This window comes from Rhinopithecus roxellana, chromosome 11 (assembly GCF_007565055.1).
Source record: "Rhinopithecus roxellana isolate Shanxi Qingling chromosome 11, ASM756505v1, whole genome shotgun sequence".
Taxonomy (NCBI): domain Eukaryota; kingdom Metazoa; phylum Chordata; class Mammalia; order Primates; family Cercopithecidae; genus Rhinopithecus; species Rhinopithecus roxellana.
The window spans coordinates 71,317,769-71,335,665 of NC_044559.1; positions in this window are offsets into that span (position 1 = coordinate 71,317,769).

The following is a 17,897-nucleotide window of genomic DNA, read 5'->3' on the forward strand; positions in this document are numbered from 1 at the left end:
TTGTTCACATGATATTTTCATCAAAGACCCACTGATGGGCACTTCAGTAGGAGTCCAGCCCTTGAGGGGCATTCATACCAAGAAGTGGGGACAGTCTGTAGACAGATACTTTCAATACAGTGCTGAAACGGACATCTGCACACGGTGTGATGGGAGCATAGAGATCGGAGCGATGGAGTCTACCCTAGGTTTGGGGAAGAGAGAGATTAATTTGGGTATTTACAAAAGACTCTCTAGAGGAAGAGATGCTTGAACTAACTCCTTATAAAAGAATGGTTAGCTTCAGGTTGCATGAGGGATAAGATGGGAGAAAAGAGACTGGGAAAGATATTACGTGTAGAGAAAGCAATGTGGCCCAAGTCACAAAAGCAGGAAACCTAGCTGCTCTATAAGGTGTGTTCATAGAATGTAAGTAGAACAAAGGGTAGACAGTGCATTTGTTTTCTAGTCCTTGCACAACAAAGTACCCACACTTAGTAGCTTAAAACAGCACAAAGTTATTATTGTATAGTTCTGGGGCTCAGAAGTTGACAGGGGTCTCCCTGAGCTAAAAGAAGGTGTGGTGAGGCAGCATTCTGTTCTGGAGGCTCTAGGGGAGAATCTGCTCCCTTGTGTTTTCCAGCTCCTAGAGACTGCCCACATTTCTTGGCCAGTGGCCCTCTCCTTTCATCTTCAAAGCCACCCATATAGCATCTCTTTCTTTGACCAGAACTGGGAAAGTCTCTCCACTTTTAATGATTCATGTGATTAAATTGGGCTTACCTGGATAATCCAAGACAACCTCCCTATGTCAATGTCTATACCCTTAATCACATCTGCAAAATCTCTTTTGCCATGCCAGATAACATATTCACAGGTTCTGGGGATTAGGGTATGGGTATCTTTGGAGGGTGGCTATTCTGAAACCTACTGCAGGCAGGGATGGCTCTGATGAGGTAAGCAAGGATCACAGCATGGATGGAAGGCCCTGTGTGTCTGCCACTCTCAGGAGCTAGGTTCTGACTTCTCTGTTCCAGTTTGGATTGACTCCCTTGCCAGTGCTCTGCTATTTTGGGACTGGAGCCAGTTTCTGGTCTCTATGGCTCATTGATAAAAAGAGTGATTGAGGACTAATTACTTTTCATTACTCTGAGTGGTGCCCCTGACCCCAGAAAAGTTATCCCCTGCACAACAGTAATTAAAAAGCTATTTGTCTCCTCTTTCTATTTATCTGAAGATACACACTAAGATAAAAGGGACTTTAACTTCCTATGGATTCTACCAAGGCTCTGTTTCTGCCAGCTATTCCCATCCTTTCCTTTATATTTAATTTTCAGTTAAGTGCACATTAAACAATATATGACAGATTCTGCATATATTCCCTTCAATTGACCTAATTATATGAATTTATAAAAATAAAATTAATCCTGAGTCAGCTCTTTAAATTATCTGATTTGATTTTTTTTTTTTTTTTCTTGTGACAGAGTCTCACTCTGCTGCCAGGCTGGAGTGCAGTGGCGTGATCTGGGCTCACTGCAACCTCTGCCTCCTGGGTTCACGTGATTCTCCTTCCTCAGCCTCCTGAGTATTTGGGACTACAGAGGCACATGCCACCATGCCTGGCTCATTTTTTGTATTTTTAGTAGAGATGGGGTTTCACCATGTTGACCAGGATGGTCCAGATCTCATGCTCTGCCTGCCTCGGCCTCCCAAAGTGCTGGGATTATAGGCATGAGCCACTGCTCCCTGCCATTTGATATCTCATAGAAAAAAATATTTGAGAAAATCCAATATTGCTCAAGCTTTTGTCCTTTTTCCATGCTGTTCTTATGCTCAGTTAATCTTTCTTAGTAATATCTCTCACTAAATTAAGTGATTCTTAATGGAACATAACCTATAGTTTCACAATAATTGATCTAGTCAATGTCCATAATGTTAAGAACTAGGTAACTAACACCCAGATAGGTGAAATATGACTTGCCCAACATCACATAGCTACTTAGCCAAAAATCTAGGATTTGACCCTGATATCACTTCTGTATATACTTTTAAGCTTTAGATTTTATATCTATTTGGTTCCAAACTTATCTCAAGCATTTCAACGATTCCTTTGTTAAAAGCAAAATCATTTTTGCTTTTCAGTCTGTTGGTGTTTTTGGCTTAGACCCACATTTTTGTAGTTTTACTATCTTTGCTGGAAAAATAATGTCTAAGGACAAAACATGGATATGCAGTCTCTTTCTATGCCCCACATCACCTCCTTTTGACAAAGAGAGATTAGCTTTGTTGAACTATGTTTCTTTTTGAGAATCTTGTTCGTGTTCTCTGTCTCGTAAAGCTCACCTTCCCCTTACTTCCCCTCTGCTTCTAGTTCTCTTTCTTTTAATAACATCTCACACTCTACATGCCTCCTGGGTCTAATACTAACAAAGGGCAGACACAAATAGCTGTAGCACTGGATGTTGATTTAGATGCTTGGCCACGTTTTTGCTTGGGTCTTCTCTGAGTCTTTCCCCCAGATGCTTAATGAATTTTCCTCCTCCTTGATCTATTTTTTCCTTTCCGAAGAAAATGTGCTCAGCTTCATCCACATCACGGTTATCTGTCAGCACACGCAGAGAATGAGTTTCCCAAAAAAGATGGCTATATCGAGCATTTATGTAGCACCTTCCCCCTCGACAATTGAAAACTTCCATAGGGGGAGATTTGCCATCTTTATTACATTGCTGATGAGAAATGGAGGTGGGGAGTAGGAGGAGAATGATACTAGAAGGTGGGAAGAAGATGTATTATCAGTTACACTTTGCAGATGGAGCAACCAAAGTAGAGAGTAGGTCTATCCAGCTATTTCTCTTTATCATTTGGGGCCATAGGGGAGGTCATAATATTGGAGCATTGATCAGCAGATTGGCTTGCCAAGAAATCAACCCAATTCTCTAGTGAAGATACCTAAAATAGAGTGTTCACAGCCCACAGATGAAAGTATCTTAATATTTAGGCAGGGCAAGCTGCTGCAGAACATAGTGTGGCACTTGAATGAAAGGCACTGTGTATGGCCACAATGTCCTGGGCTCAAACCCTATTCTCCTTCCTCCTAAATCTCTAAGAGCCTCTATTTTCTCATCTGTGAGGCAGAAATAGGCAAATATGATTTTCAGGTTTAAGTGATGAAAAGGGCTTTAATATATTAGAAAACTGATGAGAAAGAGCCAATATAAAGCAAGAGATTTAAGACAGGAGAGAAGGGATAATTTGTAAACCAAGATCTCTTCCCAGTGAAGTATGGCAGGGGACCAGTGGAGGGGTAAGTCTTGATTAGAAAGAAGGGCCCCTCTTCTGCAGTGGCAGGAGACAAGATGGAAGAGTAGCTGTATAAGTGCATGGGTTTGTAAATGTGGTGGTGTGAAGTTGGAGGATCTCCTCTCAGAATATCTCTATTTTCTCTATGAAGTAGGAGTTGATGCCATCTGCCTTGAGTGTGAGGAAGTTGGAGGATTGAAGATAGTGAAAAAGTATGGAATCCTCACCATGGAGAATAGGAGAGCTGATGAAAACTCTGTAAATTTCTTGGCAGTGTTTTATATCCTATTGAGGATGCTGACATGAACACATCATGGCAACACTCTGCCCTGCTGCATTTTCTGCAGTGATGCTCAGCAACTTTGGTCAATAGTTGGGTTCACTGAGAGAGGCCAAGTAAATGTGACGAAAGGATAGTGGCAGAGTAATTGAAGAAATTAATAAAAGAATGGTTGAAGTAACAGGATATTGAATATAAATAGGATAGGGAAGGAAGTGAAGGAAGGAGGACACTGATATTCTGAGTCAGTGAGATAAGTGAGAAATTGTAAAGGTAGTCAAATGAATTCAAAGAGCTGGTTTAATTGAAATAACTCAATGAGCCATCTAAAATGATAAGAATTTGGAAGTGTCTGAGTGATTGATTTTGAAGGCAGGGCAATGGTTCTGGGTGCTATCAAGGCCACATGACCAAAATTTGGAGTAGAGGAGAAGAGCACTGGAGATGAAGAGTTCAAGGAAGTGAGCAGCCAGGATGTTGGGTATTACCATGGATAATAAAGTCACATAGGATATTGATATTAGGATCTGGGTAGAAGCCCAAGATTTTGTAGACAACAGTGACAAAGAAGAATTGAGGATGGTAGAGCCAAAAGCATGGGTCTCAATGGAGTAGGGGTTTTTGCAAGAGGTTGCAGGAGCAACAGTCTGGAGCAATAGTCTGGAGATGGCAATGGAATAAGGAGAACACTGCCTCCAGACTCTACAGTATGTGATTGAGCAAATGCTCCTTGAAAAAGCTGGACAGAAAGTTATGTCTACAGGTGAGCCAACATCTACAAAATGGGGATAATACCTATACTTTTGGGTTATCGGGGTTTAAATGAGAGCATGTATGTTGAAATGTCTTATATATATATAATGGTAGCTTTATATATTTAAAAACAATACAATCAACAATGCACAAGACATTATGCTAAGTGTATTTTGTGTATTATCTCATTTAATCCTAATGGTCTGATGGGGCAGGTACTATTATTATCTACATTTATAAATGAAGAAGCTGGGTTTTGGAAGGGTTAAATAACTTGAACAGGCAATTCATCTCAGAAGTGGCGAATGTGAACTCAAACAGTCTGGGGCCAGAGCCCACACTTAAACACTATTATGTACTTACCATGTTTTTTTTTTTTAGTTTGTTTGGTTTGAAACAACTGTATCAGATTGCCCATATGAACAAACTCAAGATTTGAATTTATTTTGAAATAATTTAAACTAAACCTAAATTAAGTCAGGCTCTGAGCAAGACAAAATTTTGGGGTAAATGTGAAAATTCTCAAAACTGTAGTGTTTATGCTATTTTCAGCACGAAAATCCCACGACTATCATACCCTACTTGTAGGGCCAGGCAAGGGGATAAAGGCCAGTCAACAACTTTATTGAGCTATGTCTCAAGTCAAATCTACCAGGCTATTTTGGACTATTTGATCTTGATAGATGACTAAGAAATAACAGGATGAGTCAGGGAAGAGATGCAAATGAATTCAGAGTAAGTGCAGTAGCTAATAGTAGAAGTAGGTGGAAATAAAAGGAAATACATTGGCAGATGTGGAATGATGAGGGGCGTAGTGAGGGGAAACCATGGGCTCCAGTCACCTGCATCTCCTTGATGGGTTTTGCAATGGGAGAATTGTCACTTGCACTGAGCAGTGTCTCTAAGCCATGAGGAGACAGCCAGAGCACAAATTAGAGTCCAGAATTTCCAAGAATTCTGAGTTCTTCCCTAAGAGAGAAAAGGGAGCAGAAGTAATGTCCAAATCACAAGAACCTTCATCTGGCCTTGGGTGCTTCATTTGGATCTCCCAGTCCTCATTTAAACCACACACTAAAATTCTGAGTAAACAGAACATTCTCATTTTTTCTGTCACTGAGGGGCAACGGTCTCTATTACCTTGATGCAGTCCTCTGTAATTCTGATGTCCAGATGGTGCCATTGTCCATGGGGACTGTGTTGAGATGGAAAGGGTACACAGGGATTCAGGTGTAAACCACTGACATTCCAGATCATGTCTGTGGGCAGTGGTGAGCATCAGTCTCCTAGAGGTTGAGACTTGAAGGGAGACAATCGTGAGAAGGGTTTAATTGAATAAATATTAATATTTATATTAGCTAGTTCTTATTTTTGTTCAAGAGGAAACATGCTTTTATTATAACCCTGAAGGTACTAAAATAGTACCCCAGTTGATCCGAAACCCCTTGGGACCTGACAGTATTTTTCCTTTGTTAGATCGCTGGGCAACAATGGTCCCAGAGATGTGAAGTAAAGGTGTTACTTCCAAATTATGGAACCAAATGACCAGCCTGGACCTGTTCATTAGCTGGCAGTACTGTTTTGAGGAAAGAAAAATTTTAAAAACACACTCAGAGCCAAAGAGTTCCAGGGAAATTTTTTTGAAGTACACAGTGAGAACTTCCAGGCAGCCACATCTTTCTTTCCTTTGTTTTAGAAGTTCAGTCCCTAAAGTGCTCTGTTCTGAGAATTGTTAGGAAAGATGAAACTCTTCTGGCAGGTACTGGGATGTTTGGTTTGTTTTGACTCTGCATTGATCTCAGGAATGTTAACAGGCGTGTTTCCATGCAAACCACACAATAAAAAGATGGCTATGGTTAAATCTAGTCCCTTGGGGTAGCTAAAAAAAATTTCTTTTAATGTACCTATTGGAAAACCTAGTGCTTCTGCAGCCGATTCTGCCAGATTAACAGAGGAGACTTTTCTGGAAGGCTCTACAATGATCCTGTCAATTCTTATTAGGATGGCAGTTCCTAGCTCTTTCCATTATGGTTTGTCAGTGTTTCCATTAAAGATCATGACTTTTCGGAACACAAACGTCTGATGTGTTTCGAATCCCTCAGGATCTCGCTGATGGCATACAATTTAACGCAGGCAGTGCACGTCTTGCGCCACATCTTTGCCTAACTTTCTGGTGTGAAATTCCAAGATTTGTAAATCTAGTCTTTCCCACACAACCCTGTACAGCTGTTTTCAGATCCAGGAAATCCTTGGATGGAAAGCAGATATGCTTTCTGGGATGTGATGAGCTTTATACAAGGGGGTAAGAGATTCCTGGCGTGTAAACTTGAACAAGTCTCAGTTGTTCCATTTCCTTTTGGAAAAAGTCAAGGTCAACACTGTTGACCAGATGTACTACAGTTAGCATCCAGAATTACAATTAAGAATAAGAACCAAGAGGCTGATGTTGTCGGGAGGCCTAGGTTAGAGTCCAGACCTTCCACCGATTAGCTTTATGGCCCAGGGTGGTCATTTATGCCCTGTGGGAAATGGTTTCCCCTTGGGTAAAATGAAATGCTTGGGCTTGTTGGAATCTATGCCCCTCCTAGCTTCTGGAACCAGAAGATTCCAGAGAAAATGAAAATCCTTTTCAGAGGTTTCACAGTACTACCCCATAGCACCAGTAGATGGCAGACTAGCATTATAGTCTGAAATTGATACCACACTATGACACTGGTCACATTGTCAAGGTAGGTACAATTTAATGATCATTAAAAAAAACTAAAGAATAAAAAAAAAAAAAAAAAAAAAAGAAAGTATTGTTCTAACCAGTAGGCTCATGTACTTCTAGGCAAAGTTCTCTGTTTCTATTAAACTTGATGAGAAATTCCGTACTTGCCCAATTACCATCTTTTAAACTGTGCTTGGAAAGGCAATATATCCATTGGGGCAAACCATGCATTTCTTCTCTCACTAACTCTGATTAATTCATTCAACAATGATTTGTCTGATGATCAGTGTGTTCCAGGTCTGGACTCAGTGCTGGGGATATAGAGATAAACAAAAGAGACAGTCCCTACACTCAGGATTCTCATCCCCCAGAGGAATGAGACAGCCACTGAACAAGTAGTTGTCACTGTGATGCAAGTCTACTGAGAAATACATACTAGACAATGTAACATGGATGCTGGAGGAGGAGTGACAGGAATAACTTCCTCATGAAGTACTGGATGTATGAGAATGAGTGAGGGCTGGCTTAGTAGATAGGAAATTAGTTGGGGAGAGAAGTGGTTCAGGCAGAAGAAACAGCAGTTGTGAAGCTGCATAGGGAGAAAGAGGGGAAAGAGCAGTGCAGGAGATAAAAGAAGCTGGAATGACTATGGCGTTGGACCAGGCAGGGAGTGGTATGAGATGAGGAAACCAGATCTCATGGGGGCTATTGACCATGCAAAGGAGAACGCTGATTTCATTGAATTCTTGATTTCTCCATGATGTTGTTGATAAGGGTGATTTTTATCATCAGATTAGTTAGCAGGCATCTTGGTGAGTAAAGAAGCCTGTTATGCTGGCCAACATGGTGAAACCCCATCTCTACTAAAAATACAAAAATTAGCTGGGCATGATGGTGCATGACTGTCGTCCCAGATACTCAGGAGGCTGAGGCAGGAGAATCCCTTGAGCTCAGGAGGCGGAGGTTGCAGTGAACTGAGATCTCGCCATTGCACTCCAGCCTGGTGACAGAGGAAAAGAAAAAAAGAAGAAGCCTGGCATGACAGTAAAAGAGAGAATAAGCTCATTTTGACTGGGAAGTTGTAGGAGAAAAAAGGTGTGATAGCTTTCCTCACTCATCATAAGGGTCACGGTTGACACTCCTATAACAAAAGACAGATTAACAAGAGAAAATAATAATAAATGTATTTAATCCAAGTTTTACATTATAGGAGACTTCAGAAATGAAGACCCAAAGACCCAGAGAAAACTGTTTTTATGCTTAGGTTTATTGAAGAATAGACAGCCACATAGAAATGTGATTGAACAAAAGGGTATGATCTAATGGTAACAGACTCAGGTGGAGAACCCAGCAAGGCCTGTCTGTTCAGATTCTTCTTGGCCTCTCTGGGCAGCATTCCTTCTTCCCAGGTATGGGGCAGGACCCCTCTGGAATGAGGATCTTCAAGGTGTTTCAGTAGGTAGCTAGTCAGACATGAGCAGGGCAGGAGAGGGTTCACCCCTCCACACATACACACATGAGGAATGGAATGTCAGGTGACCATCAGGTGATAGTCAGACAACTGTTAACTCTCTCTATAAAATAATAATTTGTCACAACTGGCACCAGGGAGGGGTAGTTTCCCACAGATAGAAAAAATCTGAAACTAGTGAGTGGCAGCTTCTCAATAAGATTTCAGGAGTTTGGTGACTGGGCTCAAACATGCACATTAAGAGGCAAAATGGCAGAGTTTAACTGGTATATGACCTTCCTTTAGGAATGCTAGACTGGTAAGGGAAGAATACCTTAAGTGAACATGCCTACAACTCCAGTAAACACACTGCGCATGTTCCCCTTGCGGGTGCTAGCAGGCTGCTGCACACGTTGGCAACCTGCTCTGAAGGAAGAATCAGGGGAGAAGTAATGCAAGACACCAGAAGTATGCCAATGTATAAAACCCCAAGTCAAAAGGTCAAACTGCACACTTGATCTCTCAAGTCACCTGCTTGGCCCTCTTCCAAGTGTACTTTACTTCCTTTAATTTCTGATCTAAACCTTTTTAATTAATGTTCACTCCTGCTCTAAAACTTGCCTCGGTCTTGTCTTCTGCCTTATGCCCTTTGGTTGAATTCTTTCTTCTGAGGAGACAAGAATTGAGATTGCTGCAGACCCGTATGGATATGAATTTGCCACCAGTAACAAAGGGAGAAAGGAAAGAATAACTTTTCTAGGTTTTTTGGCTTGCTTTGGGAAGAGAAAGGTTCTAGTTCCTATAACTTGCCTTAGGGAAGAGGGATTCTGGTTTCTACGTCTTTCTTTTGGGGAGCAAGAGGGATAGGAGAAAGGAAGGCAGGAGGAGGTCAGAGAGAACTTGCTTCTGAGACCCTTCCAATGTCCTTCATTTAGTTCAAAGGACTGGAGTACAGTGTGCCAAGGTGCCATACTTTGGAGTACTGTGTTCTGAGCCCCAAAAAAGTGGATGAGCAGAACATGATCATTAATATTAGCTTTGGTTAGTTTAGATCAAAAGAATATTCATTGCATTTTGGGGATTAATTATCTATCTTTCACTAGCCAACACTCAATATGGTGGCAAGTAACCTGTCAGTGACACAACAGCGTCTCTCACGTCTATGTACCATTTGATTTATTCTCCTTAACAGTAATCAGAGCTAGCTTTCTGTGTGTCACACGCTGGGATTGCCACTTCCAGTGCAAGAATTGGCAACACTGTGAACCAAAAGAAACATGGAACTGGCTGAAGAGGCCTGTGTCACCCCTTATTTTGTCTACCAAACACTCATTCATCATGGTTCCCTATCAATTAAGCAATCGTTTTTCTCTGAATATCTGGGCTCTTCAGTAACATGGCTGCTTAGCAAATGACACTATGAATTAGCTCCCAGAGTGTTTCCACTTAGTAGAGGGAACAAATAACATGCCATTATGGATTTTCTGGCTGTAAAACCAAGACAGGTATTACGTTTTAAAGAATTACAGTCTGAAGACAAGCAATCACTTAATTTTAAAAGCGAGGGTAGGTCTGTAATCTACTGAATATGTTACAGTGACCATGAAGTTGAAGGTAGACAAAGTTATATCTGTGAACTCACATGACTAGTTCACATACTGTCTCCCTGCCCAGTTTTATTTTAAATGCCCAGAACAGTATTATGTACCTAGATATTTGCTCAAAGCATGCAAAATCCAGAATCAATGACTCTTTTCTTTACTGCCTTTATGTAAAGCTAAGCACATTTACATAATGCATTTCTGTGTGTGAGAAATTAGAGATAATTTGGGGCTACTGGGAATTTTTCATTTGGCTTGTAGTGACATATATAGCACCCAGCCAAAAAAATAAATAGAAGAAGAAGAAGAAGAAGAAGAAGAAGAAGAAGAAGAAGAAGAAGAAGAAGAAGAAGAAGAAGAAGAAGAAGAAGAAGAAGAAGAAGAAGAAGAAGAAGGAGGAGGAGAAGGGAAAAACAAACCAAGAACTGTTTATTTTCAGGGACCTGGCTGCAGTTTAGCAGAATACAGAGGCCAGGCATTTATAATATTTTTTAGCCATCTCCTTGCTTGATCTAACCATATATCTAACTGTAGGTTACAATAAATATAATGAGGATCTATTTGGAGATGTGAGGCCAGAGTTGTAGACAGTTTTATTAGTGTTCATAAATATTTATGTTCCAGATGTGATCATATTGTTACAGTTTTGTACATACTCACACATAAAATTCATGAGATCATTTATTTTAATAACTTGGCCATGCCCCCACCCCTAGGTAGCAAAATAAATTAGAGATGATAAAAATAAGGACTCAACAGTAGGTTGGCCAGATTGCTTCAACTAGAACCCATTTCAACTAGAATCAGAGTGCTTAGAACCAGCCCAACTCATCAGTGGGTCAAAATACTCCCCCACACCACACTTCACACTTTCCTGGCCTGCAATGACTACCACAGGAGACAATCATGGATGGTGCTATCTGTCACGAAACTGTTTTTCCTCTGGAAGAAACAGGAGAGATGACTTTCCTACACATTACACATAACCACTGGCTCCCAGGACAACTCTCAGTGCATTAATTAAACTCTACCCTCTTTCTTCTCCACTCAAAAAATAAAATTGTTTACATTCTATATAGAAAGTCAACTATTAGCCAACTAACACATAAAGTAGTACTAGTGAAAAAAATCTCTGGTATATCCCGTGTTATTAAGGACAGATCACAGCTTCCAAGAGGTCCAAGGAAAGATTCCAGAAAGGAGCCTAAAAGGTTCTTCGGCTATCTGAAGAATAATGAACTTCAGAGCAGTGACTATTGTCACTGGAATGCTAAGGGGAAGGGAAAGAAGCAGTAGAAATGAAGATCAATGAAGATTCACAGCACTTTCCAAATGGAACTGTGATCATCAGGACAATGGAATTTCCCCTGCACATGCCCAGGAGCTTCTAGATAGACAAAATGGGAGCACATGTGTCTGCCAGATGACCTCAAAAGGCCAGCTATGGAAGAGACCAAGGAGAACCATTTTCTACATCTTGTTCCACCAAAGCAGAAAATGTTAGAGCTAGGAGACACTTATTTTAAGAAGTCTCCCTCAGTTCCCAGATAGAAGCAAACTCAGAACGCTGAAGGTCACGTGGTAGCTGTGTCACAGACCTACCAGGGCAGTGAGTTGAACCCACCTGTAATTACCGATGAGATCTAATTTCCTCTACACTGCATATTAAAGCAAGCAGGAGAAGCAAAGTGAATAAAGAAATAACAATCTACTTGAATGCCCAGGAATTTCTTAGCTTGCTGAAATGTATACTTTTAGGAAAGTCAATTCCCTTGAGAAGAAACAGTGAAATGCTATCCTCAGATTACCCTTGGCTGAAAGATCTAATGGACACAGTCTTTGGTATCACGTGCTGGATACACTCCTTTCTCCAAGATTGGTCATAGTCTCAGGTTACTTTTTTTTTTGGTGCATCTGCTTCATACACACACAATTCTAGACCTCGTGTGCCTATCAGAATTCCCCACCCATGCCTGATCTTCCTCTTCTGGCCAAAATAAATAGACACTACCATAGAAAATATACATCCTTTTTTCTTTTGTCCTTTAAGGACAAAATTTTTTTTTTTTTTTTTTTTGGTCAGTACGTCTCTAGCTATCTAATCTGCTAAAACTATCCAAGTTGCCATGCTGAGGGGAGTCTAAAAGGCACACTCAGAGCCAACTTTCCCTACCTAGACATTGTACCTACCTGTCTATCAAGCAGCATAATGGAAAGAGGAATTGGAAGATAGAACTTGAGTGTTGGCTATGTGACCTTGGGCTTTAAGCTTTAAGATCCTCATTATAAAACAGGTTTAAATCCCCACTGTTTATACCTTACAGAGTCATGAGGTCCAGATATGGAAGGGTATGCGAAAGTGCTTGATAAACTTAAAGCACTTTGTAAATACAATGCATTGTTAGTAGTCCATAAGAGTGACGCTGTAGTGGAAATCTAAAGCCATGGATGGAGAATTCTTAGGCATTCTTAAAATCCATGCCCTGGTGGCTACCTGTTCAACCTGTGCATAAAACCAGCTGTGCCTCTAGGTTTTCTAAGAGAATCACCATCTTCATGGAAAAACACATTTTTTACACCATCCTTAAGGTGTCAGACAACCTTTTTCTACTACAGTTACCCAGAAGCAGAAGGTAGTTCAGGAAAGAACTGTTTCTCATTATTAGCCAGCCATTTTGGGTTGTTCTTATAGTATTTTTCCAGAAGATGTTTGCCTGTTATCCCAAAACTTTGCTGCAGCCTCCTTGACTATCTTGCTAATTCCTTGACAGAAACTTCATCTGGTATCCCTACTTTTTTATCTGTCATGTACACCATGTAACAGAAAAATGTTTTTCCCATATTGCCTTTTGAGCCAAGAGTGCCAAAATTTGGTGCCTGCGATTTCTGAATGCATTTCCCTTGAAACAAATCTTTGTAGTAAATCTTTCTTGAACCTGGCATACCCTTTTCTTTTCACACATCTACACTATAAATTCACATCTCTGCTTTCTCACCCCTCTGACATCCTGAGAGACGGTATAATTTACACAGTGAGTTAAAGCTGCTTTGCCTTTTGCCTCCATGGGAAGTTATCCAACAGGCCAGGCACCTGTCCTTTTTCACCTGTGACATTTATGGCAGGCACTCCATCAATGAAGCTTCTAGACCCAGTTTATGCTTGATCATCCTGGAGTGCAAATCAGATCAAATGTTGATTATTTGGCAAATCATTTGAGCTACCAATTAGCTTGTGCAGAAGCCTTGGGAAATAGGTATTTCCAGGCAGTTGAAAAGATTTTAAAAGTAGTACAATTTTAGGTAAATGGAAGTTTATGTATTTCCATTAAATGTTAGATGGGACCTGGTTAAATCAAAGCAGTAGCCCAGTAAGCTGCTACCTTTGACCAGTGTTCTTCTGAGATAATTTTAAATTATTTTTTGCCCTTTCAAAAGAATGAAATGAATAGCTAAACACATTTTATAATAAGGAATCTATGGAGGAACTGGACATTCTTACATGTGACAGAATAAGTAGAATGTATTATTGATTTAAATTTCCCATTCCTCTTATTGAGGAAATGATAGCTAAGAGAATAGTTTTTTGTTTTTGTTTTTACTGTTTTGATGATTTTTTACCTTCTCTTCTTTGAAAATTTTTGGACCTACAGAAAAGCTTATAAAAACTACTATCCTTCCCCTAGATACACCAATTATTAAATGTTGCCTCACATGCTTTTTCTCTCTCTTTATATCTACTTCTTTCCTCCAGAACCATTTAGAATAAATTTCAGACATAATAATGCTTCACCTGTCAATATTTTAGGGCACATCTCCTAACTACAATATCATTATTATATCCAAGGAATTTAACATTGATATAATTTTAAACAGATTTTTTAGATATAATTCACATACAGTGAAATATACCAATTATAAGTGTACAGTTCAATCAGTTTTAACCAATGAACATACTTGTATAATCCATGCTCCTATCAAGCCAAAGGGCATCTCCATCATCCCAGAAGATTCCCTCATACACCTTTCCAGTCAACCCCTCTTTACTCCCAGTAGCAACCACTGATCTGATTTCAATCACCACGAATTCATTTTGCCTCTTCTAGAACTTCATATAACTGGAGTCATACATTGTGTATGTTATAGTTTAGCATTCTTCCTGTCATAATATTTCTGAGATTCCTTTTTCTCAGAAATAAAGTGTATTAGTTCATTCCTTTTTATTGCTGATTATTGTTATATTATCTAAATATAGCTCAGTTTGTTATTCATCTCCTCTGGCTGTTTTGAGTTTTTGGCCCTTATGAATATTCTTGAACAATGGTTTGTGGACATATTAATACAGTAATATTGCCTAATACATAGTTCATATTTAAATTATGCCAATTGTCCCCAGCTTTTCTTTTTTTTTTATTCCAGGATCAAATTAAGTGTCATGCATTGTATTTGGCTGTCCTTTCTCTTTGGTGTCCTTTAATTAACAACAATCCTGCTTTTAAAAAATATCTCTCATGACTTTTTCTTTTACAGTTTGAGAAGATTGTCTTGTGGAATGTTCTTCATTCTGGGTTTGTCCGTTATTTCCTTGTGATTAGATTGAGTTTGAACGTTTTTGTCAAAAAAACCAAGATGATTGATTTCAAAGGCAGCCTCTAAATGGTTCCCAATGATCTTCACATCCTAGTGGTCATGCCTTTGTGGTAACATGGCCATGATGATATAGGAGTTAAAAAGAAATTATTTAGGCAGATAGTTAGGGTGAGGAAGTTGTTGGTAAGGTTTTCCTTTTAATGGAAAGCAGCCCCCAAATTATTTTCTTTTCTAACAAAGAGCAACCTGTGAAATCGAGCTGCAGACATAGATAAGCAAGCTGGAAGCTTGCACAGGTGAATGCTGACAGTTATGCCAATAGGAAAAGGCTACCTGGAATTAGGCATGATCAAAATGGTGGCTCCATCTTCCCTTCTCTTTGCCAGCCACGTGTACAATAAAGAGCAGACAAGATGGCGCTGGCCAAGTGGAAAGTCTATTTGCATAATAAGATTAGGATGGGGCAAGCAGCCTTCCCTGCCTGCTATGTAAACATCACACCTGGTTGAACCAATCTGTGGGCCCTATGTAAATCAGACCCCACCTCCTCAAGCCTGCCTATAAAATCTGCTGTGGTCTGCCACAGGCCAGCTTTTCTCTTTTGGTTGCCTCTCTCTCACAAAAGAGAGAGAGCTCCTCTCCTCTCTCCTTTCTTCTCTGCCTATTAAACTTTCTGCTCCTTAACCCACCCAAGTGTCTGTGTTTTTAATCTTCTTAGTGTGAGATGATGAACCCCAGGTATTTACCCCAGACAATGATGTCACTTCAATGCCACATTAAAACAGGTTTGGCCTGTGTGACCAATAGAACACTGTGGATGTGATGATTTGTGATTTCCAAATCTAGATATAAAGACATTGTGGCTTTTGCTCTGAGCTCTTGGTTCACTAGCTCTAGGAGAAGCCAGCTCTGATGCTGTAAAGGCACGCAGGCAACCCTGGGGAGAGGCCCTGGGGAAGAACCAACTTTCCCAGACCAAATGTTCAGCCATCTGGCATTTTGAAAGTCAGTAAGCCATCCCCAATCAGGCCTTCAGATTACTGTAGTCCTCACTGACCTCTGATTACAATCTCATGAGAGACTTCAAGCTAGAACTTCCTAGCCAAAACCTTAATCATAAATGATTACTATTGTTTTAAGCCACCAGGTTCTTGGGGGTATTTATTATGCAACATCAGATAACTAATATAATGACATCATATACTTCCCACTGAATGACAACAGGCATCATATTCCACTATTGGAAGTGCTAAGTTTGATCATTTGGTTAGGTTAGAATCTACCAGGTCTCTCCACCACAAGTTTACCTTTCCCCTTCATAATAAATACATGGGGTGATGTTTGAGACTATCTAAGTATCCTGATCCCCAATAACTTTTGCCCAATAGCATTAAAAACACTGATAATCCATGTCTGAATCAATGATTACACCGATACTTGAAAGTGGATATTTTTCTAATTCTATCATCCTGTTTATATTTACTATCTGGCATTCTTTTACAAAGAAAAAAGAGCTTTCTCTATATTTTGTTCCCCCTTTTTTATTCCTATCACTGTGAACTTATGGATTAGTTTTTATCCAATATTTTCATTTACCCCTTCATTTGTTTAAAATTGGTCATTAGGATCCCCTACAAGCTGTCTCGTGAGTTATGTAGACATATGCCTAGTGGTCTTTGAGCATTTTGAGGTAATAATCTTAGTGCTAATCCAGTCTCGTTCTTCTCTGTGGATCCCATAGAGTATAGACAGCACTTAGGTGTCTGTTTCTTATTTCAGGTCCATTATTAATAATTGCAGAATTCATTTAACAAATATTTATTGAGTACCTACCAGCACCAGACATTGTTCTAGACACTAGGGAGAAAGGCCTAGGTAAAGATGTGAACAAAAGAGAATAAAGAATCTCTGCCCTCATAGAGTTTACATTTCAAAGAATATTCTTACATTTTTGCTAATATAATTTTTCAAGTTGTTCAAAAGACCAAGCCTTCATCTCTTGCTTCTATAGGATTTTGTTTTCTACTTTTTAAAATGCAGATTGCTTGATATTCTTCTTAATCAAGTTGACTGCTTGTTATTATAGATCTGTCTTTCTGTTTTTCTGTCTCTCCCAGGCTCTTCAATACTTATATATGGGTTCACTTTCACAGTTATGTTTTCTCTGTGCGATCAGCTGTATTTTGTGCACTATGACAATGAGAAAAGTATTTTGAAACTTTGGGGCATGGAAAAAGTCATTTCCACCTCAGGGTGCAGCTGAAAATAACTTGTGTATTCTACAGCTCCATTATTTTCCTGTATAACACCATTAAAACCCTCCCAAAGGCAATCTTTTGGGCATTATTGTTTAATCAAATTATTCTGACAGTGTGTAAACTGTATGAGCACCTAGAACAATAGTAAGCACGTAGTCAAAGCGAAGAAAATGTCCAGTGAACATCAACAAACTGTTGGGCTGATTTGACTGAATCAACCAATGATAACTGTGGCTTGCTGTTTTCTTATTATGTAGGACTTCTATTTTATGTTGAAGGTAAAAATCCTATGCAGCTCTGTGGGTATTGAAGACTTCATTCCCGTGGAGAAACTACTAATTATAAGCAACAAAGACTAACAATTCCTCTTTTGTTCTCTTGAAGGATTTTAAAACAAGACCTTCTCCCACCTTTCTTCTATCCCAATGGTTCCTAATTGAGGGCAATTTTGTCCCCAGAGGACAGGTGGCAATGCCTGGAGATATTTTCAACAGCATGACTGGAAGGGGCACTATTGGCATCTGCTGAGTAGAGGCCAGGGATGCTACTAAACACATAAAATGCACAGAACAGCCCCCACAACAAAGAATTATGAGGTCCAAAGTGTTAACAGTGCAGAGGCTGAGTAATTCTGTTCTATATGCATACTCTAAGTCAACATATAATATGTCAAAGTGCTAATACCCAGAGTGCCATTGGGGGTGCTGTTCCAAAGTGTCGGAACACAGCCTTTGGGTAGTATAAGCAACCATATCACTGTAACTATAGCAAAATCGAACTTCAAGAGCAAATTGACAATATCTGAGTTACTGGAGAACTGAATTTCACAAAGAATGACCTAGAAATGGTTTGATTTTCTGCTGCTTTCTGTAGATCTTTTAAGGTTATTCTACCTGCAACCTGTGTTCTTATTTCACTACATCCCTCTTCGGTACAGATTGGAGGAATGGCCCAGAGATTCCACGAAAGAAAAATACTTTTA